The 25,178-nt window shown below is 42.8% G+C and overlaps 1 protein-coding gene across 2 annotated transcripts in view; it reads left to right on the top strand.

Moving 5' to 3' along the window:
- The window catches only part of ptprn2 (protein tyrosine phosphatase receptor type N2), a 1,029,064-nt gene that overhangs the window by 33,497 nt on the left and 970,389 nt on the right, over positions 1 to 25,178 (top strand). The window lies entirely within an intron of this gene.

The raw sequence follows: 25,178 nt of genomic DNA on the forward strand, positions 1-25,178 counted from the left end.
ATGTCACGGAGCCTTACCATTAACCAAGGGGTTCGTGGACCCTAGCCCACCATGGCTTCTTATGATCTTATATGATTCAGTAAAGTTACCCCCCATTCTTCTGAAAGTTGAAGAATATTGATCTAATTTCTTTAGCTGGCCTTTGATACCAGGAATTAGTTTCTTTGTAGTGTCAGAAGGAACTCCAGGTTGTTCTTACTTTAGCAAGAACATTGGCTTTGAATTAGTTTAGATAATTTGTTGTTGATTGGAGTACTGTGCAGATGCAGCAGGAGCATTCCCACACAGTTCCTGACGAAGGGTCTCGGCCTGAAACGTCGACTGCACCTCTTCCTGCAGATGCTGCTTGGCCTGCTGTGTTCACCAGCAACTTTGATGTGTGTTACTTGAATTTCCAGCATCTGCAGAATTCCTGTTGTTTCCACACAGTTCCAACAAGGTTTTTGATGGGAAACCCAATCTCTATAAAAGAGAGTACCGCCTAGTGGGGCAGTCATTGTCGGAGTAGTCTGAGTCAGAATAGGAAGGCTTTGGCTCAACAGGGCTTCGACGAGAACAAGCGGAGTCTAGGGAAGTTCATTCCTTATTTCTTACTCAACTCTAGAGAGAATGGGGGTATGGCTACAGAGCCGGTGCTCTGTTCTGGGTGTCAGATGTGGGATTTCCAGGGAGACGACCGACCTGCCCGATGGCCACATCTATGCCAGGTGCACCGAAATGCAGCTCCTTAGAGACCATGTTAGGGATCTGGAGCTGCAGCTTGATGACCTTCGGCTTGTTAGGCAAAGTGAGGTGGTGATAGATAGGAGCTACAGGGAGGTAGTCATCCCAAGGCTACAGGAGATAGATAAATGGGTGACTGTCAAGAGAGGGAAGGGGGAACGTCAGATAGTGGAGAGCGCACCTGTGGCCATCCCCCTCAACAATAAGTACTCCATTTTGAGTACTGTTGGGGGGGGCACCTACCTGGGGGAAGCAACAGTGACCGTGCCTCTGGCGCTGAGTCTGGCCCTGTGGCTCAGAAGCAATGGAACTGAACAGGATGGCAACAGTTATCGGGGACTCCATTGAGAGGGGGCAGAGAGATGATTCTGTGGAGGTAAAAAAAGAAACACGGATGGTAGTTTGCCTCCCAGGTGCCAGGGTCCGAGATGCTTCTGGATACATCCACAATATCCTGAAAAGGGAGGGTGAGCAGCCAGAAGTCGTGGCACATAGTGGTACCAATGACATAAGAAGTGAAAGGGAGGAAGTCCTGAAAAAAGAATATAGGGAGTTAGGAAGGAAGCTGAGAAGCAGGACCTCGTGTAGTAATCTCAGTATTGCTGCCTGTGCCATGCAACAGTGAGGATAGGAATAGAATAAGGTGGAGGATAAATGCGTGGCCGGGATTCAGATTTGTGGATAATTGGGACCTCTTCTGGGGCAGGTGGGAACTATACAAAAGGGATGGGTTGCACTTGAATCCAAGAGGGACCAATATTCTTGCGGGCTGGTTTACTGGAGCTGTCAGGAGTGGTTTAAACCAACATGATGGGGGATGGGAACCAGTATGATAGAGCTGAGGATGAGCCAGCAGGTTTACAAATAGATGATGGGTGTAACATGAATGTAAGGAAGAACAAGCCAATCATTGGGTACAAATGCAGAGAGAACAAAGAGTTAAATTATACCACAGAGGCAAAATTTCAAAAGGGGGAAGAATGCAGGACTGAAGGTGCTGTACTTAAATGCGCGTAGCATTCGGAGTAAGGTGGACAAACTCATGGTGCAGTTACAGATTGGTTAGTATGACATTGTGGGCATTGCTGAGTCGTGGCTGAAAGAAAGCCATTGTTCAGAGGTTAATATCAAAGGATATACTTTGTATCAAAAGGACAGGCAGGAAGGCATGGGAGCGTTTGACAGCTTTGGGCCTGTACTCACTGGAATTTAGAAGAATGCGGGAGGAATCTCATTGAAGCCTATCGAATGTTGAAAGGACTAGGTAGGGTGGGTGTGGAGAGGATGTTCTCTATGGTGGGGTTATCTAGAATTAAATGGCACAGTCTCAAAATAGAGGGGCGACCCTTTAGAACAGAGGTAAGGAGGGATTTTTATTAGCCAGAGAGTAGTAAATCTGTGGAATGCTCTGCCACAGACTGCAGTGGAGGCCAAGCCCATGTGCGTATTTAAGGTAGAAATTGATAGTTTCCTGATTGGCTAGGGCATCAAAGGATATGGCGAGAAGGCAGGTGCATGGGGTTGAGTAGGATCCAGGATCAGTCATGATGAAATGGCAGAGCAGACTCGATGGGCTGAGTGGCCTAATTCTGCTCCTATGTCTTGTGGTTTTATATTCATTTCTCAGAGCAATATCGAGAGAGTTTGATCCATCAATCTGCCTTTGATTGAATCCTACTTCCTTGATGAACATAGAGGTTCATTAATGTAATTAAATTAAAAGAACTGTTTAAAATCACAATCCATTTTGACTGAAGCAGAGATAACTAAGTGTGATAATTAGATTTGTGGAAATGGCTTTTTGCCAAATTTTCTCTGTTTGACTTTTGAAGATGTTGAACTCTTGTTTTCAAAGTTGAAAATTATCCCTGTGGCATTTTTCTTCATGCATTAAATCTCAAACATTGTTTGGAAGCAGCCAAAATCCTTTAGTCACAAGATATATCCGAATTAGGTTTATTATCACTGATACATGTTGTGCAATTTGTTAAGTGGCAGTAATACAGTGGAAGACGTAAATTACTGTAAGTTCCAATGGAAAAGTAAGTAAATAAATAAACAGCACGAGAGTGGAATGACAAGGTAGTGTTCATGGGTTCCTGAACTGTTCTGAGATTTGATGGCAGTGTTTCTAAAACATTGAGTGTGGGTCATCAGGTTCCTGTACCTCCTCCCTGATGATAGTAATGAGAAGAGGGCATGTCCTGGCTGGTAACAGTTCTTATTGATGGAAGCCACCTTTTTGAGTCAATGCCTTTTGAAGATGGGACCAGGCCAGAAAATACACAATCATTTGCAACACAAACAGGATTAGTGGGGAGGAAGGAAAGCCCATTACCATTGCTGTCATTCTGATTGCTCCAAGTCACACCTTGTCCAAAGTGATCATCCAGGAGTGGCAGAGATCTGCCCTACTCACACAATATGCTAATTGAACTGTGCAAGTACGGCAGCATCTATGGAAGAGATAAATGGTCAATGTTTCAGGACAAGGCTCTTCATCACGGCTTGGCTCAAAACATCAATAGATAAGTTTCATAACTTACTGAGTTCCTTCAGCATTTCGTGCATGCTGCTGAGGATTTCCAGCATCTGCAGAATCTCTTGTGTTTAGAGTATTCGCCTTTAGAGTGAATCCATGCCCAGAGAGGCAGCTCATTTGCCCACCTGCAGAAGGAAGGTAGCATCTTCAGACTGGTTGTTATCAGGCCATCTACCAGGACTCTGAGCAGCACCTGAACCTTCTGAGTCAGAAAGGTGAAAATCCAGAGGAGATTTACTAGGACGCTGTCTGCACTAGAGGGTACGTCTTATGAAGATACATGGAGTGAGCCAGGGCTTTATTCGTTGAAAGGGAGGAGGAGGGGTGACTTGATAGAGGTTGTACAAGTTGATAGGAGGCTCAGACAGAGTGGATAGCCAGAGACATTTTCCCCGGGATGGACATGACTAATATATGGAGGAATAATTTTGAGGTGATTGGGGGGAAGTATAGGGGAGATGTCAGAAGTAAGTTCTTTACACAGAGAGTGGTGAGTGCATGGAATGTCCCGCCAGGGTTGATGGTAGAGGCGGATACATCAGGGACATTTAAGAGAATGATAGGAAAATGGAGGGCTATATAGGAGGGAAGGTTGGTTTGATCTTAAGGTAGGTTAGAAGGTCGGCACAACCCTGTGGGTTGAAGGGCCTGTTCTGTGCCTTACTCTGTTTTCTAAGTTCTTTACCTAGGTGCCAGCCAACCACTTCACCTTTTGCTGCATATGGCTGAGAGCCCACATTGGTCGGTTGGACCTGACTCCTGTATCACTGATAGGGAACTTCCTTCAAGACTATTGATCTTTATTCCTTCTAAAGTAACCGGGATCTGAGCAATGCAAGTGGGGAGAAAAAACATAGTCAATCCGTGTATTTACAAGCAGTTTTAGTCTGATTTGGTCTGACTTGTGTCCCATCTGTAAATCCTTTGCATCTGGGTCAGTATGAAGATGCCAAATGTGTATGATAGTATGTCAGTTTTAGCCCTGAGCAGTAAATCTTATCTCTCATCACAATAAACAAATTGTCACAGATTCTGTTTTCTTACAGATGTCAGTTCCTGTGATTTTATTGCAGCCTCTGTTGCCTCTACCGATCATCTCCCAGCCTCTGTCACTATTCCGCTTTCCCTTCTCCATCTGCCTATCGCCCCTTCGATCTGGATCGGTCTGTGGCTTGCCATCTCTTGCACCACCCCTTCCCCTCAACTTTTTATATGGATTATCTTCCGTCTACTATCAGTCCAGATAAAGAGTCTCGACCCACAATATCAACAAAGCTGGAAAAAGTTTGTTTATTATCAAATTACGTATATGTCAACGTATTTTATTTCTAGATTCATTTTCTTGCAGAGATTCACAATTGAACAGAGAAAAACAATAGAATCAATTGAAAACTACAACCAATTGCCAAAGACAAATTGTGCAGTAAAAAATATAAAATTATATTGAATACATAATAAATAAATAAGACTGAGAACATGAGTTGTAGAGTTCTTAGGTTGTGGAATCAATTCAGTGTTGATGTGAGTGAAGTTAACAGTCCATTTTCCTCCACAGACGCTGGCTGACTTGCTGAATTCCACTGGCAGTTTGTTTTTGTTCTGGATTCTAGCATCTTTTATGTTGCTGGAATTTTATTTGTAACATTCTCTAAAAAGAACAAAACTGCTTTGTTTCTTGGCGTACAGCTTCATCTTCGGTTAGGAAAATCAATGCAAATGCATATTTGTGAGTTAGTTATTTTTTTATTTTTGTTGATTGGCATAAGGTGTCAATTCTAATTTCAGTCCATATGGATATAATTTTTCTGGAAGTAAACTAATGGAATGCTCTCATTTGTTGGTTGCCTTTGTTAATTAAATATTTATTGGAGGGAATCATTAAATATTTGCTGAGCATTTCGTATGTACACTACACTGAATTTCCTCAATTCAAGTTAAAGGGTGGACTAACAGCGCTCAAAGATTTGATGTGTACTGGCCATTCATTAGGCGTCACAGCAAAACTGGTCTGCCAAAAAGCAAAGAACTGCAGCTACTGTAAAGTTGTTGATCTCAACCTTAAACTTATTAATTAAAACATGTATATAAGATTTGGATGTAGCTGTACAGTACTGTGCAAAAGTCTTAGACACGTATATATAGCTAGGACCTAAGAATTTTGCACAGTACTATACTTGTCAGTGTGGAGCGGAGAGCGAGTTTGTAAATCTGGTGGGAGCAAAAGATGTTGGGAATGGTAAGGGTGGAGCACTGTGGGAGGGGTGTGGGACAGGTCACAGGGAAGGAGTGCCAGGGTGGGGGGAGGTGCAGATACAGACATACCCAGCCCTGAGACACTAGGCAAAGTTATTTGATTCCAAACAATTGGTTTATTTATCATTACAGGATATCTCTCCGGTGCTTCCCAATCCATTTCCTCTCCCTTACCCTCTTCCCAACCACGATTCCCTTCTCCCTCCCACTCTCAATCCACCATAGAGACCCAAATCAGAATAAGGTTTATCATCACTCACATATGTAATAAAATTTGTGTATTTTTGCAGCAACAGTACAGTGCAATACATAAAATTACTACAGTACTTTGCAAAAGTCTTAGGCACCATAGCTACATATACACATACACACAGGAGGGGTGATTGCTAAGTTCGTGGCCTAAGGCAGAAGGAGATGAGTTATACATCTCTCATTACATGCATGTGCAGTTCAACTCTTTGAGTGTTTATGCAGAAAGTTTGAAGTTAATAACTCATCTCCGGTGCAGAATGGATGCATCTGGACCTTGCCTGGGTTGGAGCAGACATGAGGAGAGAGTGGAGAGCCTGGGTCTGTTTACCTTGAGCTGAGGAGGTTAAGAGGAGCCATGATTGAGGCATGTTGAATTAGGAGTATATACAGTGCCTATTAAAAGAATTCATCTCCTCAGAAGATTTCATGCTTTTTTTTTATGACTTTGAATCACAGTGGATTTAATTTGGCTTTTTGCCACTGATCAACAGAAAAATACTCTTTCGTGTTAAAGTGAAAACAGATCTCTTCAGAGCGATCTAAATTAATTACAAATATAAAACACAAAATAATTGATTGCATAAGTATTCAGCCCCTTCAAGTCAGTATTTAGTAGACGCACCTCTGGCAACAATTACAGCTTTGAGTCTGTGTGGATAGGTCTCTATCAGCTTTACACATCTGGACACTACAATTTTTCCTCATTTTTCTTTACAAAACTGCTCAAGCTCTGTCAGATTGCATGGGGATTGTGATTGAACAGCACTTTTCAAGTCAAGCCTCAAATTTTTAATTGGATTGAGGTTTAGACTCTGACTTGACCACTCCAGGACGTTAGCTTTGTTGTTTTTAAGCCATTCCTGGGCTGAGAAGTGGCAGATGGAGTTCAACCCGGAGAAGTGTGAGGTGATACACTTTGGAAGGACAAAGTCCAAGGCAGAGTACAAAGTAAATGGCAGGATACTTGGTAGTGTGGAGAAGCAGAGGGATCTGGGAGTACATGTCCACAGATCTCTGAAAGTTGCCTCACAGGTAGATAGAGTAGCTAAGAAAGCTTATGGGGTGTTAGCTTTCATAAGTCGAGGGATATAGTTTAAGAGTCGCAACGTAATGAGGCAGCTCTATAAAACTCTGGTTAGGCCACACTTGGAGTACTGTGTCCAGTTCTGGTCGCCTCACTATAGGAAGGATGTGGAAGCATTAGAGAGGGTATAGAGGAGATTTACCAGGATGCTGCCTGGTTTAGAGAGTATGGATTATGATCAGACATTAAAGGAGCTAGGGCTTTACTCTTCGAAGAGAAGGAGGATGAGAGGAGACATGATAGAGGCGTACAAGATATTAAGAGGAATAGATAGAGTGGATAGCCAGCGCCTCTTCCCCAGGACACCACTGCTCAATACAAGAGGACGTGCCTTTAAAGTAAGGGGTGGGAAGTTCAAGGGGGATATTAGAGGAAGGTTTTTTACTCAGAGAGTGGTTGGTGCGTGGAATGCACTGCCTGAGTCAGTGGTGGAGGCAGATACACTAGTGAAATTTAAGAGACTACTAGACAGGTATATGGAGGAATTTAAGGTGGGGGGTTATATGGGAGGCAGGGTTTGAGGGTCAGCACAACATTGTGGGTCAAAGGGCCTGTACTGTGCTGTACTGTTCTATGTTCTATCTTTGGTTTCATGTGTGGGGTCATTGTCTTGCTGGAAAATAAATCTGCCAAGTCACAGTTTTTTTGCAGACTACATCAAGTTTTCTTCCAGGATTTCCCTGTATTTTGCTGCATTCATTTTACCCTCTACCTCCACAAGCCTTCCAGAACTTGCTGCAGTGAAGCATCCCCACCGCATGATGCAGCCACCACCGGGTTTCACAGTTGGGATGGTGTGTTTTTGATAATGTGTGGTGTTTGGCATACACCAAACATAGTATTTAGCCTGAGGGCCAAAAAGCTCAATTTTAGTTTCATCAGACCATAGAACCTTCCTCTAGCTGACTTCAGAGTCTCCCACATGCCTTCTGGCAAACTCTAACCAAGATTACAAGTGAGCTTTTTTCAACAGTGGCCTTCTCTTTACCACTCGCCCATAAAGCTGCGACTGGTGAGGCAACTGGGTAACATCCCATCCCATCCCATCTCCACCCCATCTCCATCCCATCCCATCACTGAAGCGTGGAACTTCTCCAGAGTTGTTATAGGTCTCTGAGTGTCTTCCCTCACTGGGCCCCTTCTTGCATGGATTACTTAGTTTTTAAGGACAGCCTGGTCTAGGCAGATTTACGGTTGTGCCATATTCTTTGCATTTCTTAATGATTGACTTAACTGTTCTCCAAGGGATATTCAGTGACTTGGAAATGTTCTTGTATCCATCTCCTGACTTGTGCTTTTCAATAACCTTTCCCTGTAGTTGCTTGGAGTGTTCCTTTGTCTTTGGTGTAGTTTTTGCCAGGATACAGCTGTAGTTTTACTGCCGTCAATTGAAACACCTTGACTGCACACAGGTTATCTCCATTTAACTAATTATATGACTTCTAAAATCAATTGGCTGCACCAGTGATGATTTGGTGAGTATATCAAAGGGGGTGAAAACTTATGCAATCAATTATTTTGTGTTTTATCTTTGTAATTAATTTAGATCACTTTGTGAGGATTTAACACAAATGAGTTTTCTCTGTTGATTAGTGTCAAAAAAAAGCCTAATTAAATCCACTGTGATTCAGTGTTGTAAAACATGAAAAGTTCCAAGGGGAGGGTGAATACTTTTTGTAGGCACTGTATCTGAAATAAGGAGATCAAGACTCTACACTCTTCCATGGTGATCTCACCAACGCCCTGCGTAGTTGTACAAAGATGAGAAAATATGTAATTGCTGGAAATCCAAGCAACACACACAAAATGCTGGAAGAACTTCAGCATCAATGCAAAAGCATAAACAGTAGATGTTTCGGGCTGAGATGCTTCATCAGGAAGGGTTGTGGTTAGATTCCCCTACTTTTATAGTGAATCCCCAATTAAATAAGGGCAAAGGAATTGAGGACTAATGACATGAAAATTCAGGAAAGTGGTATGAGCTCCGAAGAACTTCTCAGTGAGGTTGGGTATTGAGGTGGGAAAAGATTTTAGTCCTAATAAAACCTCCAGCCTATAGTGGAAGCCAGTGACCATTGCATTATATTTCCATGCCGCTACACTGGCAGGAGAAACCATTCAAATGGACGTTTGAATGTAGTAGGTTATATAATGTATATGTGCCAATCTCAGGGGAACCCATTGCTTTTGGTTAAATGGGAGTATTTCAACACATTCAATTTCTCTAAATGCATAGGCTGCATCATCTTTTTATCAACAGTAGGATTTACTACCCTTCAACATACAGATGTTACTGGATCATGAGAGCGATAACCATAAACTTAATGGAAATGCTTAAAGGACAGGACTCCACAAACAAGCTGAGAGCGGAAGGAGAACTTTGAAATACAGTCACCGTTGTGATGTTGGAAACATACAGAGAACTGCACATAGCAAAATCCCACAAATGTAATGTGACAATGACTCAATAATCTGCTCCAGATGTATTGGAAAAGAAATATATACTTGTCAGAATAATGCGAAGTTTACCCAAACACTGTTTTAGCAACTCAAACCAAAATTTGGACTGTGTTATCTCTTGAGAGGAGAGTCTCATCCTTTGGTAGAGACCCCTAACAATAGGAGCTGGAATGAGCATCTCATGGCATGCTTGATTGGATTGACCATTATTGTGCATGAGCCTCTGGAGTGGATTTTGAACTCTCAGCATTCTGGCTCTGAGGCATGGACGCTACTAACTTAGCCGACTTTTGTGTAAAATCATTGGACCTGCACATCTTCCATTGACATGAGAGTGATCCTGGGAATGAAAGGGTTAATGTATGAGGAGCGTTTGATGGCTTTAGGCATGTACTCACTTGAGTTTAGAAAAATGAGAGGGGGTCTCATTGAAACCTATCAAATATTGAAAGGCCTAGATAGAATGGATATTTCCTATAGTGAGAGAGTATAGGACCAGAGGGCACAGCCTTGGGATAGACAGACATCCCTTTCGAAGAGCGATGAGGAAGAATTTCTTTAGCCAGTTGTGGTTCAGAGCAAAATTCAGAATGGGGAAGAAATGTGATCTAAATGATTTTAACCGTGGAATGATTGTTGGTGACAGACAGGGTGGTTTGAGTATCCCAGAAACAGATCTCCCAGGACTTTTATGTAGTGCTTCCTAGAGTTTACAGAGAAAGGTGTAAAATACAAAAAAAAAGCATCCTGTGAGTAAAAATACCTCGTTACTGAGAGAGGTCAGAGGAGAATGGCCAGACTGGTTCAAGCTGACAGAAGGTGACAATAACTCAAACAAAAATGTCTTACAACAGTGGTGTGCAGAAGTACATCTCCGAACACACAACATATCAAACTTCGAAGTGGATGGGCCACAGCAGCAGTAGACCATAAACATACACTCAATGGCCACATTGAGTAGTTAGGAAGTAGTTAGTAAAGTAGAGACTGAATGTATGTCCACCAGGAACAGCAGGAGCAGTGCTGAGTGCTTACTGTTGATCTGTTCACCAATGCCTCTTTAGCTTGTGATTTCCTTTTGTCTACGGAGTCTCTGTGGGTGGAAGTTAGGAACAGGAAGGGGTCAATAACTCTACTGGGTGTTTTTTATAGACCACCCAATAGTAACAGGGACATCGAGGAGCAGATAGGGAGAGATTCTGGACAGGTGTAATAATAACAGGATTGTCATGGTGGGAGATTTTAATTTCCCAAATATAGATTGGCATGTCCCTAGAGCAAGGGGTTTAGATGGGGTGGAGTTTCTTAGGTGTGTTCAGGAAGGTTTCTTGACACAATATGTAGATAAGCCTACAAGAGGAGAGACTGTACTTGATCTGGTATTGGGAAATGAACCTGGTCAGGTGTCAGGTCTCTCAGTGGGAGAGCATTTTGGAGATAATGATCTCAATTCTATCTTCTTTACCATAGCATTGGAGAGGGATAGGAACAGACAAGTTAGGGAAACGTTTAATTGGAGTAGGGGAAATATGAGGCTATCAGGCAGCAACTTGGAAGCATAAATTGGAAACAGATGTTCTCAGGGAAACGTACGGAAGAAATGTGGCAAATGCTCAGGGGATATTTGAGTGGGGTTCTGAGTAGGTACGTTCCAATGAGACATGGAAAGGATGGTAGAGTACAGGAACCGTGATGTACAAGGCTGTTGTAAACCTGGTCAAGAAGAAAAGAAGAGCTAACAAAAGGTTCAAAAAACCAAGTAATGATAGGAATCTAGAGGATTATACGGCTAACAGGAAGAAGCTTAAGAATGAAGTTAGGAGAGCCAGAAGGGGCCATGATAAGGCCTTGGTGGACAGCATTAAGGAAAACCACAAGGCATTCTATAAGTATGTGAAGAGCAAGAGGATAAGACGTGAGGGAATAGAACTAATCAAGTGTGACAATGGAAAAGTGTGTATGGAACCGGAGGAAATAGCAGAGGAACCTAATGAATACTTTGCTTCAGCATTTACTACGGAAAAGGATCTTGGCAATTGTAGTGATGACTTACAGCGGACTGAAAAGCTTGATCATGTAGATATTAAGAAAGAGGATGTGCTGGAGCTTTTGGAAAGCATCAAGTTGGGTAAGTCACAGGGACCGGACAGGATGTACCCAGGCTACTGTGTGAAACGAGGCAGGAGATTACTGAGCCTCTGGCGATGATCTTTGCATCATCAATGAGGATGGGAGAGTTTCCGGAGGATTGGAGGGTTGTGGATGTTGTTCCCTTATTCAAGAAAGGGAGTAGGGATAGCCCAGGAAATTATAGGCCAGTGAGTCTTACTTCAGTAGCTGGTAGGTTGATGGAGAAGATCGTGAGGCAGGATTTATGAACATTTCAAGAGGCATAAAATGATTAAGAATAGTCAGCATGGCTTTGTCAAAGGCACGTCGTGCCTTATGAGCCTGATTGAATTTTTTGAGGCTGTGACGAAACACATTGATGAAGGTAGAGCCGTAGATGTAATGTACAGTCGGCCCTACCTATCCACAGGTTCCACATCCGTGGTTTCAACCAACCGCAGATCGGGATAAAAAAAAAAGGAAGTTCTCTCTCTTTCTTCTTATTCCCTAAACAATACAGTCTAACAACTATTTACATAGCATTTCCATTGAACAGGATTCCCCCGCTGTCCGAAAGTAAAGCGAGGAAGCAATTACCATTAATTTATATGGGAAAAATTTTTGAGCGTTCTCAGACCCATAAAATAACCTACCAAGTCATACCAAATAACATATTAAAACCTAAAATAACACTAACATATAGTAAAAGCAGGATTGGTATGATAAATACACAGCCTATATAAAGTAGAAATAATGTATGTACAGTATAGTTTCACTTACCAGAATCAGGAAGACAGCGTGCACAATGGAAGGTTCACGCATTTTTCTATAATACAATTCTTTGTAAGCACTCAAGCATCCTGCAAACCTGCCCTAAACCTACGTGCCCTTTCAAAATTAAAGTGATATTTTTCTGCAATCATTGCAGCACTGTCAATCGTAGCGAAAATCTCACGCAGTTCAAAGTTATGGCGGTTTGATGCTGAGATGCTGAGTGTTTGTTTTGCTGTTCTGGGACCCCTACTGCTTGTGATTTTTATGAATGACCTGGATGAGGAAGTGGAGGGATGAGTTAGTAAATTTGCTGATGACACAAAGGTTGGGGGTGTTGTGGATAGTGTGGAGGGCTGTCAGAGGTTAGAACGGGACATTTGGGATACAAAACTGGGCTGAGAAGTGGCAGATGGAGTTCAACCCGGATAAGTGTGAGGTGGTTCATACTGGTAGGTCAAATATGATGGCAGAATATGGCATTAATGGTAAGACTCTTGGCAGTGTCGAAGATCAGAGGGATCTTGCAGTCCAAGTACATAGGACACACAAGGCTGCTGCGCAGGTTGACTCTGTGGTTAAGAAACCATATGGTGCATTGGCCTTCATCAATCGTGGGATTGAGTTTAAGAGCTAAGAGGTAATGTTGCAGCTACAGTATGTAGGACCCTGGTCAGACTCCATTTGGAGTACTGTGCTCAATTCTGGTTGTCTCACTACAGGAAGGATGTGGAAACCATAGAAAGGGTGCAGAGGAGATTTACAAGGATGTTACCTGGATTGGGGAGCCTTATGAGAGTGGGTTGAGTGATGGAGGATGAGAGGTGACCTGATAAGATGATGAGAGGCATTGATCATGTGGATAGTCAGAGGCTTTTCCCCAGGGCTGAAATGGCTAGCATGAGTTTTAAGGTGCTTGGAAGTAGGTGTCAGGGGTAAGTTTTTAACGCAGAGAGTGGCGAGTGTGTGGAATGGGCTGCCGGCAGTGGTGGTGGAGGTGGAAACGATAGGGTCTTTTAAGAGACTCCTGGATGGATACATGGAGCTTAGAAAAATAGAGGACTATGGGTAAGCCTAGGTAGTTCTAAGGTACGGACATGCTTGGCACAACTTTGTGGGCCGAAGGGCCTGTATTGTGCTGTAGGTTTTCTATGTTTCTAACACTTCCTGCATCAAAGCATAGTGTACAACATGAATGGTTTATGTCCGCACGTCACTGAGGATACTTGCATTTATTGTTCCACCGTATTTGCCCTGGCAGGCTACGTCAGGATTCGGATGTAATGCTCTGTAAAGTCTTCGAGTCATAGAACACCACAGCACAGAGACTGGCCCTTTGACCCATCTAGTCAGTGCTAATATTATTCTGCCTCGTCTCAGCGATCTGCACCCAGACCGTAGCTCTCCACACCACCCCTTGCCATCCATGTCCCTTTCCGAATTTTTCTTCAATGTTGAAATGAAACCCGCATCCACCACTTCTACAGGCATCTTGTCCCACCCTTTCATCACCCACTGAGTGCAGACATTTCCCTTCATGTCCCCTTTAAACATTTCACCTTTCACCCTTAACCCATGACCTCTAGTTCTAGTCTCACCCAACCTCAGTGGAGAAAGCCTGCTTGCATTTACCCCTCATAAATTGGTAAAGGTATTGTTGAAACACATGGATTTTTACAAGAGTCGGGGGGGCTCAGAGTTAGCCTTATTGACACCAGATTTTTAATTCTCGATTTATTTAATGCTTTGAATTGAAATTACCCAGCTGGCCTGGGATAATTTGAATTTATCTCTGCTGATCAGTGGTGCAGAACTCCAGCTATCAATGCAGCAATTTGACTGCACCTTCTAAAGTTATTTTCTTTCTGTGGTGGTTACTGTAATTTGGAGAAGTGTGGCAAAGTGCACAACTTTGAAGGAGCAGCAGATTACTGACAGCCACTTATGGATTTCAGTGTTGACAGAGTATGTTTATACACCAGATCCTGCTGTAACGTTGGCGAATCTTGGCAGTGTGACCATCATTAAAACTATTGAGCTAGTTGGTGCTAATTTCTAATGGCTGAGCAGAACATTTACATAAATGCTATGATGGTTGGCAGAAATCGAGAGCATTCATGGAAGCTCTTTGAGGACCAGCTTGTGACTCCATAGGTCTCCTTCCTCTGGTGCTGTTTATTTGCCGATGATAGCTGGCTACGTCGTGATGACTGAAGATCTAGAATAAGTAGAGTTCTGTATCAGTGCTGGTGTCATTAACAAAAGAAAAGAAAAAACTGTGCTGAATTTATCGGATGATTTGGATCAAGCTCAAACATCTTTCAGTTTTTAACTTTAGTTCTTCCACTGTGGCTGCACTGTCAGCACAATGCTTTACAGTGCTAGTGATCACCAGTTAGGGTTCAATTCCTGCAAAGAGTTTGCCCGTGAAGAGTTTGCATTCATCCCATGACTGCGTGGGTTTCCACTGGGTGCTGGTTTGCTCCCACGTTCCCAAGAGTTGGTGAATTATGAGCATGTCTGCTGACACTTGCCAGCTGCCCAGCACGAGCCTCAATGGTTTGTTTTCACAGAAAACAATGCATTTCGTTCTATGTTTCAATGTTTCAATGTACAGGTGGCAAATAATGCTGATCTTTATCTTAAACATCTCGCACAATACGTGCTTATTTTTAACAGTGTACATTAAAGAATCCAACAAGAAAGAAGGCCAAACAGTATTCCTTTTTCAGGTATGCACTTGGCCTCAGAAGGAGAAGGGAGTACTGAAGTAGAAAATAATAAGAAAATGCATATAATTCCTTTTGCCCAACTTGGATCTTGGAATGATGTAAGTTGATAAGGTGATTGAGTGTTTTTGCCATTTGGTTAGATTGTGACTGATCCATAATGAATCCACAGGGATGATGCAATGTGCTGTAGCTTGCCCTGCACAGCAGAGACTGGGGATCTCGCCTGCCTCTTGATGTCTGCCAGAACCTGCAAAGCCTCTCCCTACCCCCTCTGTGTTCTGAGGCCGGCGAGTCGCCTCAGCTTTCGGGAGAATGTTAGCTGACCAAGTCTGATGCCACCACTGATCGAGAGCAGGAATCAGGCCTTCCAGTGGGATTGATTCCCTTGAAAGCTGGCCACGTATCCCAGGAGGCTGTCAGTCCCACTCACACTCCCTCCAATCCCTGTATCTTTCACTCTTCCATTGTCTCCTTATTTCCTTGTCACATTCTTCTGCAACTCTATCCCTCTTCCCTTCCCTGTCTCGCCATCTTCAACCTGCCCCTCCTCCTCCTTGCATCTTGCTTTCTTCCTCTGCCTCTCCATCTCCCATCCCTCCATCACTGTTTCACCCTCTCTCTTCCAATGTAGCATGACTCCCCCACTTCTCTAGTGACACCCCATTCTTACCCCTCCCCTCTCCCAATCTTCTTCTCCCCCTTCCCCAGATGTCTGACCCCACAGCAACTTAGTTAGAAGAATCCTCTTATGAAATACTATTCCCATTTGATTGAATTGTTTGTCTAACATAAATCAATGGTGATCTATTTAAGAGACAGTGGAACTTGTTTTTCTTTCTTCACTTTTCAGAATCAGGATCCCACTGGCAAGACCAGCATTCATTGCCCATTTGAACTGTCCTTGAGATGGTGGGGGTGAGATGTCTCCCTGAAATACTATGGTCCACAGTGTTGTCAAAGGAAATGAAATTTTAAATCCAGAGGACCAGAGTTGCATTTCCAAATCAGGGTGTTGTGTAACTTAGAGGGGAACCTGCAGGTGGCAGTATTTCTAGATATCCTGTAGCCTTTGTACTTCATGGCTAGAGGTCACAGCTTTGTAGATGATGTAAAGGTTTTGGAGTTACTTGCGAATCTATAGTTAATTCCAGTAGCTAAAGAACATTTGTTTCTTTATGTCCTCTAAAGCAACTTTTATGTCTGGGTATCCTCCAACATGATGGCATCAACCTTAATTTCTTTAACTTCTGGTAATTTCTCTCCTCCGCTGCCTTCTCTCCTTTCTATTTTCCATTGATACACCATGCAGATATCTGATGATGGAGGAGAAGAAGCTATTCCCAAAATGTTAAGTCTGTGTACTTCTATCCGATGGTTGTGATAAGAGGGCATGTCTCTGCTTTCTCTACTGTCGTTGTTATTTTGTAATGGAAAATATTTGTAATTTTATTTTATAATGGAAAGTAGAAAATATCTGACTACTTATGTATATTCCAAATATCATAATCTAATTAGTTTCATTGGCATCTTCTCTTGTAATAATGGTTTCAGATCCATTTGAGGATATGCAGTCCTCTTAATTTGAAAACTCAGGCATCAGTAAAAGTGACCATGAAATTATCTTTATAAAGTCCTAGCTGGTTCATTGTTGACTGTTAGGAAATGGAACTTGCTCCCCTGACATGGTGTGTCTAATGACAAGAACTCAGCACAAATATTGTGATGAAAGGTCTCTTTTCACAGATGCTGCCTGACCTGCCAAGTGCTTCCAGAATTTTCTGTTCTTATTTCAGATTTGTAGCCACTGCAGTTTTTGATTTTCAAAACGAATGTTGTTGGCTTCAAAGTTTCCTCTGAGACAAGCCCTCCTTTAATTAAACCACTATGGCTGGTTGAAGTTGCAGACCCATTATTGTGACATAGCAAAGATTGTCATTGTCACCATAAGACAAAGGAGCAGAAGTAGGCCATTCGACCCATCGAGTCTGCTGCGCCATTTTATCATGAGCTGATCCATTTTATCCTATTTAGTCCCACTGCCCCGCCTTCTCACCATAACCTTTGATGCCCTGGCTACTCAGATACCTATCAATCTCTGCCTTAAATACACCCAATGACTTGGCCTCCACTGCTGCCCGTGGCAACAAATTCCATAGATTCACCACCCTCTGACTAAAAAAATTTTTTCGCATTTCTGTTCTGAAAGGGCGCCCTTCAATCCTGAAGTCATGCCCTCTCGTACCAGACTCCCCCATCATGGGAAACAACTTTGCCACATCCACTCTGTCCATGCCTTTTAACATTCGAAATGTTTCTATGAGGTCTCCCCTCATTCTTCTAAACTCCAAGGAATACAGTCCAAGAGCGGACAAACGTTCCTCATATGTTAACTCATACGTTCCTCAATGCTCATATTCTGGAAATACCTTTTATAAAAGGACTCTGTCTTAATATGTTGTACAAACCAAAGAGATGCCCTTTCATTCATGGGAATCCTTTAATTCATCGAGGAGGTAACTGAATAAGTGGAGCTCTACTGCTTGATTTAGACAATTTTTGGATCCAGAAGCCCTTTATAAAAGAAATCTTTTAACTGTTTCAAAGCGGACTAATTCATGTGGCTAAAATCCTTGCACATCTGCAATGCAGAGGTTGGTGAAGGGTATCATTCCTTGTCCTTGAAGACATTGAATGCATGGAACAATCTGTCTGGATGGCACTCAGGCCAAACTTCTCACTCCCTCTCGGAACAATAATAAACCGATTACCAGATATTGTGAAAATCGATAATGAATGGCTAACATAGGGGATGAAGATGAAACAGATTTGAGGAGAATGCCATTAATTTCAGTGAATTTCCAGCAGAGAAGTTTTATTTTTCCCCCCACTTGATGAAATCTATCAACCCTACAGGACTGAAGGACAAAACAGAGTAGGACACACAGTGAATTATAGGGCACTGACTGAGGTGTGGGGCAGAAAAGAGGGATCTGGAAATACAGAGCCGAAATTCCTTGAAAGTGGCATCATGGTTTTATAGGGCTATAAAAATAACTTTTGGCACATTGGTCTTCTGAAATCAAAGTATCAAGTACAGAAGTTAGGATATTATGTTGAAGTTGGAGAGGCCTAATTTGAAGTATTGTAGCTCTGGACACTTACTTTCAGGAAAGATGTTAATGTGATATTAATAAGAAGTGGCAGATGGAGTGCATCCCAGATAAGTGTGAAGTGGTTCATTTTGGTAGGTCAAATATGATGGCAGAATATAGTATTAATGGTAAGACTCTTGGCAGTGTGGAGGATCAGAGGGATCTTGGGGTCCGAGTCCATAGGACACTCAAAGCAGCTGCGCCGGTTGACTCTGTGGTTAAGAAGGCATACAGTGCATTGGCCTTCATCAGTCGTGGAACTGAATTTAGGAGCCGAGAGGTAATGTTGCAACTATATAGGACCCTGGTCAGACCACACTTGGAGTACTGTGCTCAGTTCTGATCGCCTCACTACAGGAAGAATGTGGAAGCCATAGAAAGGGTGTAGAGGAGATTCGCAAGGATGTTGCCTGGATTGGGGAGCATGCCTTGTGAGAATAGGTTGAGTGAACTCGGCCTTTTCTCCTTGGAGCGACGGAGGATGAGAGGTGACCTAACAGAGGTGTTTAAGATGATAGGCATCGATCGTGTGGATAGTCAGAGGCTTTTTCCCAGGGTTGAAATGGTTGCCACAAGGGGACACAGGTTTAAGGTACTGGGGAGTAGGTACAGAGGAGATATCAGGGGTAAGGTTTTTACTCAGAGAGTGGTGAGTGCATGGAATGGGCTGCCAGCAACGGTGGTGGAGGCGGATATGATAGGGTCTTTTAAAAGACTTCTGGATAGGTACATGGAGCTTAGTAAAATAGAGGGCTATGGGTAAGCCTAGTAATTTCTAAGGTAGGTAGGGACATGTTCGGCACAACTTTGTGGGCCGAAGGTCCTGTATTGTGCTGTCGGTTTTCTATGTTTCTATGTAAGATTGAAGGAGTACAGAGACAATCAGCAAGGATATTAAAAGGACTTAAGGACGAGTTATACGGAAAGGCTAAAGAGGTTAGGACTTTATTCCCTGAAGCGTAAGAGTATGAGAGGTTTGATAGAGGTGTTCCAAATTATGAGTATAGATAGGGTAAATTCAAGCAGGTTTTTTTTCCACTGAGGTTAGGTGAAACCAGAACTGGAGGTCATAAGTTAAGGGTGAAAGGTGAAATATTTAAGGACAATCTCACTTAGAGGGTGCTGTGTGTGTGAACCAGTCTGCCAACACAATGTGTTGATGTCAATTGAAGGGTCTTTGGCTGTGTTGGTTGCTTAGTCAGGGTAGCAGGAAGTGTAGACAAAGTCAGTGGAGGGAAGGTTGTTTTCAGTGAGACTATGACTGTGTTGGGTGACCTCTGGTAGTTTGTGGGTCAGTTGGAATTTGAGTAGGTTCACTTCAGGCTTCAAGGACATCAGTAACAGCTGTTCCAGTCTCAGGTGCTCATCTGGCATTTTCTTTTAAACTTACAATTACAAAAAGCACCAGTTGTTAAATTTGCTGTGGTAAATTAGTGGGAAATGCAGAGAGGGAGAGAGACAAAGCATTTTGAAGATGCACACTAGAGACACAATTAAAGCTTAATGGGATTTAGGCCGTGAGATAATGAACTATTTAAATGATGGATACTCCATAGGATAATTGGCATCGATCAAGCCTACTTTTATCTCTGCCAGCGACAAAGCTGAACTTAAATATATAGCAACAGTGGCTCTATATTTGGCTCGCAGAGATAGTGGCCACAATGGGGGTAAACGTGATGGTGTGTCACATGGTCATGCATGAAGACAATGTAATTTAAACTGCATTACCATCTTTTGAGTATGACCCTGCAATATTAAACCACGTTATTGAGCTGTAGAGCTGCAGAAGGAATCAGTGGAATTGGAATATATCTGCTGATGTAGCTTTAGGACTAGAACATAACATGACTGCTCTATATGCTACTGATTCTGGGCAAGAGAGCACTGAACCACAGTGACATGTTCCAGGGAGCTTACACAACTTCTAAATATACTTCTGAACTATTTTCACTGCAATCTTAAACCTGTAATTTCCCTTTAAATCATGTACATTTAAATGGTTGTAATGAACTAGTGACTTCATGATCTTCTGAAGGACTCGTCGTACTTCACTCTCAAGCATACATGTATGGTACCTTTAAGCAGATGAAGGTACATTGCCATGGCCGTATGAGAGGGAGGAGGGGAGGACTCCAAGCTAGACTGAAATACAAGGGAATGAAATGTGCTCCACCCAGTATCTCCAGCAAATGTATGATTACTGGAGAACAAGATTGAGGACCTAAGGGCAAGATTTTTGTATTGGGAAATGAAGAATTGCAGTGTTCTGTGTTTCATGGAGGCATGGCTCACTCCGGACATGCTGGCTATGTCAATAAAACCCGAGGTCTTGATATACTGGATGGACTGGACTGCTGATTTGGAGAATGTAAAAGGTGGAAGTCTGTATTTTACGATAAAAGCTTTGTGGTGCTCAGATACAGTTGACCCCTCTTTGTGGCTAGTTGACAAAATATTCAGATAGGTATTTTATTTGGAAATCATTGCATGCTGCACAGATTTTGTATCTTAATTACAGAGGAGACATGAAATTGAACAAGATAATGAACATAGTTATGTTGCTTAGTCATTTTTTCTCCCTCCTGTCTTTGGCATTTACCCACTCTTTGTTTGTGATTTGATTCATTAGGCTAAAACCTCTTTCACAGCCACTGCTAGATGCAAGAAAGGTTCTGCCAATGTCCATCAATTTCACAAAAATTTCATTTTGAAGTGGAAATGTCACCATTTCAGAAGAGCTGCTAACGAGCTTGGATCTTTTTTTTCTTGAACAGCTAATTTGAAGTCACTGTACTGTTTAACTATGACAGTATTTTCATCAGGAAAATCGAAATATTTTCCATACAAGGCACTGACTTGTTCCTTGTCAAAACTGAAGTCACAATCTGCAAGCACAGCAAAACCAAAAGCTACCCATTCTTGTAGCTCATCCTCAGGAAACCTCTCTTGTAAATGAACACAGAGAAGGTTTGTAAAGGTCAGTGAAGAATTTGTATCAACTGTCATGTTTTTGCACTTCTTTGCTATTTCTTCAAACATGTCTTTTTGAATAATCCTGTTGATACTGTCAAGAAATTCAAATGCATAATTTTTGTTTGTCCAGCTGTCCGGGACTTGAATGCACTTTTCTCGTATTTTGGAGCTTTTAGTTTAGCAGTTTCTACTGTTTCATTAAGCTATTCTGCTTTAAATGAACTAGCAGTTCTTTTGTGCTTCCCAAACAAGAGAAAATCTGCAGATGCTGGAAATTCAAGTAACACACACAAAATGCTGGAGCAGCTCAGCAGGCCAGGCAGCATCTAAGGAAGAGAGTACAGTTGACGTTTCAGGTCAAGACCCTTCATCAGGTCTGGAGGAAAAAGATGAGGAGTCAGAGATAGAAGGTGGGAGGAGGGGAGGAAGAAACACAAGGTGATAGGTGAAGCCAGGAGGGGGAAGAGGTGAAGTAAAGAGTTAGGAAGTTGATTTGTGAAAGAGATACAGGCTGGAGAAGGGGGAATCTAATAGGAGAGGACAGAAGGCCATGGAAGAACGATAAAGGGGGAGGACCACCAGAGGGAGGCAATGGGCAGGAAAGGAGAGAAGGTGAGAGAGGGAAATGGGAATGGGGAATAGAGAAGGGGGGGGCATTACTGAAAGTTTGAGAAATTGATGTTCATACCAACAGGTTGGAGGCTACCCAGACAGAATATAAGGGTTGCTCCTCCAACCTCACCATGACAGTGGAGGAGGCCATGGATGGACATGTCAGAATGGGAAGTGGAATTAAGATGCGTGACCACTGGGAAATCCTGCTTTTTCTGGCAGATGGAGCGTAGATGCTCGGCGGAACGGTCTCCCAATCTATGTTGGCTCTCACCAATATACAAAAGGACACACGGGGAGCACTGGATACAGTAGATGATCCCAACAAATGCACAGGTGAAGTGTTGCCTCACCCAGGAGGACCATTTAGGGCCCTGAATGGTAGTGAGGGTGGAGGTGTAGGGGCAAGTGCCAGGAGAGAGATCCGAGGAGAGGGATGTATGGACAAGGGAGAGCAACCCCTGCGGAAAGCAGAAAGTGGGGGCGGTTCCTGAAGTTAGAGTTATCTACTGGATGAGGAGGCTGGTGGGGTAGTAGGCGAGGACAAGGAACGCTGTCCCTGGTGGGGTGGGGGGAGGATGGGGTGAGGGCAGATGTGCATGAAATGGAAGAGATGCGGTTGAAGGCAGCATTGTTGGTGAAGGAAAGGAAGCCCCTTTCTTTGAAGAAGGAGGACATTTCCATGATTTTGGAATGAAAAGCCTCATCCTAAGAGCAGATGCGGCGGAGATGGAGAAATTGAAAGAAGAGGATGGCATTTTTACAAGTAACAGGGTGGGAAGAGGTATAGTCCAAGTAGCTGTGAAAATTAGCGGGTTTGTAATAGGTGTCAAAGGTGGTGATGAATCAGCCGATAGGAGGGAGATTGAAAATCTGTTTGAGTGGTGCCACAACAACAACCTCTCACTCAATGTCGGCAAAACCAAACAGCTAATTATTCTGCTTTTTTAGAAGTTTTTTGTGAAGATTCAGCATGACACCTAAAACTCTGACAAACTTCTATAGATGTGTGGCAAAGAGTATATTAATTGGTTGCATCACGGCCTGGGATGGAAACGGCATTGCTTTTGAATGGAAAATCCTACAAAAAAATAGTGGATATGGATGGCCCAGTCCACCACGGGTAAAGCTTGCTCACCATTGAGCATATCTGTACAGAGCACTGTCACAGAAAAGCAGCATCCATCATCAAGGAGTCCCACCACCCAGATCATGCCCTCTTCTCGCTGCTGCTATGAGGAAGGACGTACAGGAGCCTCAAGACCTGCACTATCAGGTTCAGGAACAGTTATTACCCCTCAACTAGGTTCAGGAGCAGTTATTACCCCTCAACTTGAAACAAATGGTTGAAGGATAATAACTGTTCGTCACTCAATTTCACTCACCCCATCACTGAACTGTTCCCACAACCTTTGGACCCCAGTTCAAGGACTCCTCATCTCATGTTCTTGATATTTATTGCTTATTCGTATATCTATTTATTTGTTTGTTTGTATTTGCACAGTTTGTTGTCTTTTGCACAGCGGTTGTTTGTCCATCCTGTTGGGTACGGTCTTTCATTGATTCTATTCTGTTTCTTTGGTTTAGTGTATTATGCCCGCAAGAGAGAGATTTTCAGGGTTGTATATGGTGACATATACTGTATGTAATTTGATAATAAGTTTGCTTTGAACTTTGATTAAGGATGGTTTTCTGGGCATAAGTTTCTCTCATCTACCTCAGTATTTAATAATGCTTACACCTTCCTGAGTCTTACAGCACACACTTTGGAAATAGAATTTATCAGTTTAGATTAGATTAGATTATGAGGACACTGAGTCCTTGTTTACTGTCATTTAGAAATGCATGCATGCATTAAGAAATGATACAATATTCCTCCAGAGTGATATCACAAAAAAAGGACAAACCAAAGACTAACACTGACAAGACCACATAATTATAACATATAGTTACAGCAGTGCAAAACAATACCATAATTTGATAAAGTGCAGACCATGGGAACGGTTAAAAAAAGTCTCAAAGTTCCGATCAACTCCCTATAGTCCCCGATAGCAGGTGACAGAAGGGAGACACTCTCTCTGCCATAAACCTCCAGGCACCGACAACTATTGATGCATTGGAAGCACCTGACCACAGCCGACACTGAGTCTGTCCGAAAACTTCAAGCCTCCGACCAGCCCTTCGACACCGAGCACCATCTCTGCCGAGCGCTTTGACCCCGTCCTGGCTGCCGAGCAACAAGCAAAGCCGAGGACTCGGGGCCTTCCCTTCCGGAGATTATGGATTACGCAGTAACAGCGGCAGCGAAAAAGGCATTTCAGAAGTTTCTCCAGATATTTCTCCATTCTCTCACATCTGTCTCCATCAAATTAGGATTGTGCAAGGCACCCTACTTGACAGATTACAGATATCATTCACCGGAGTGGTCGCGCAAGCTGTGTCACACCACCATCTTCCCCTCCTTTAAAGCTTACTCCACTTTATTGCATTTCATTATGGACCAGGTAACAGCACGTTGCTTATCTTCTGGCTAAAATAATGCTATTTTGAATTGAAGGCAAACAGTAACACAGCACAGACCCAGGACCTTTGGCCTGACTTGTCCATGCTGACCAAAATGTCCATCTAAGCTAATCCCATTGGCCTGCATTTGGCCAAAATGGAAAGTGTACATTAAGTGTTGTTGTTGTCCCTGTCTGAATTACTTCCTGTGGCAGCTTGTTCATTTAAAGTGCTTCAAAGTAAATTTATTGTCGAAGTACAGATATGTCATCGTATATTGCACTGAGATTCATTTTCTTGTAGGCATTCAGAGTAAATGCAAATAAGCACAATTGAATCAATGAAAAACTGCACACAGTGAAGATGGATCACCAATGTGCAAAAGACAACATAGCGTGCAAATACAAAAAAGAAAAAAAAACAAAATAATAATTGTAAATAAATAGGTAATAAATATTGAGACAGGAATTGTAGAGTCCTTGATAATGAGTCCATAGGTTGTGGAATTAGTTTGGTGCTAGGGTGGGTGAAGTTATCTTCTCTGGTTCAAAAGCCTCATTGTTGAGGGGTATTAGCTGTTCATGAACCTGGTGGTGAGTGACCTGAGACTTCTGTACTTCTTTTCTTATGGCAGCAGTGCAAAGAGACCATGGCCTGGATGGAGGCGTTCTTTGGTGATGGATGCTGCTTTCCTGTGACAGTTCTCTGTGTCGATGTGCTCAATGGTGTGGAGAGCTTTACCACGATGGACTGGGCTGTATCCACTGCTTTTTGTAGGCTTTTCCATTCAAGGGCATTGGTGTTTCCATACTAGGCTGTGATGCAACTGGTCAGTATACGCAGCACCACACACCTATCAAATGGTGCAAGCTGAATCATCTGCAGCTCAACATCAGTAAGAGCAATGAGATGATGATGGGCTGTAGGAAGACCAGGTCTGCACTGCTCCCTGTTACTATTGATGGTGAGGATGTGGATGTGGTGAGGGCCTACAAGTACCTGGTGGTTGA

Source organism: Mobula birostris, chromosome 3, assembly GCF_030028105.1.
Source record: "Mobula birostris isolate sMobBir1 chromosome 3, sMobBir1.hap1, whole genome shotgun sequence".
Taxonomy (NCBI): domain Eukaryota; kingdom Metazoa; phylum Chordata; class Chondrichthyes; order Myliobatiformes; family Myliobatidae; genus Mobula; species Mobula birostris.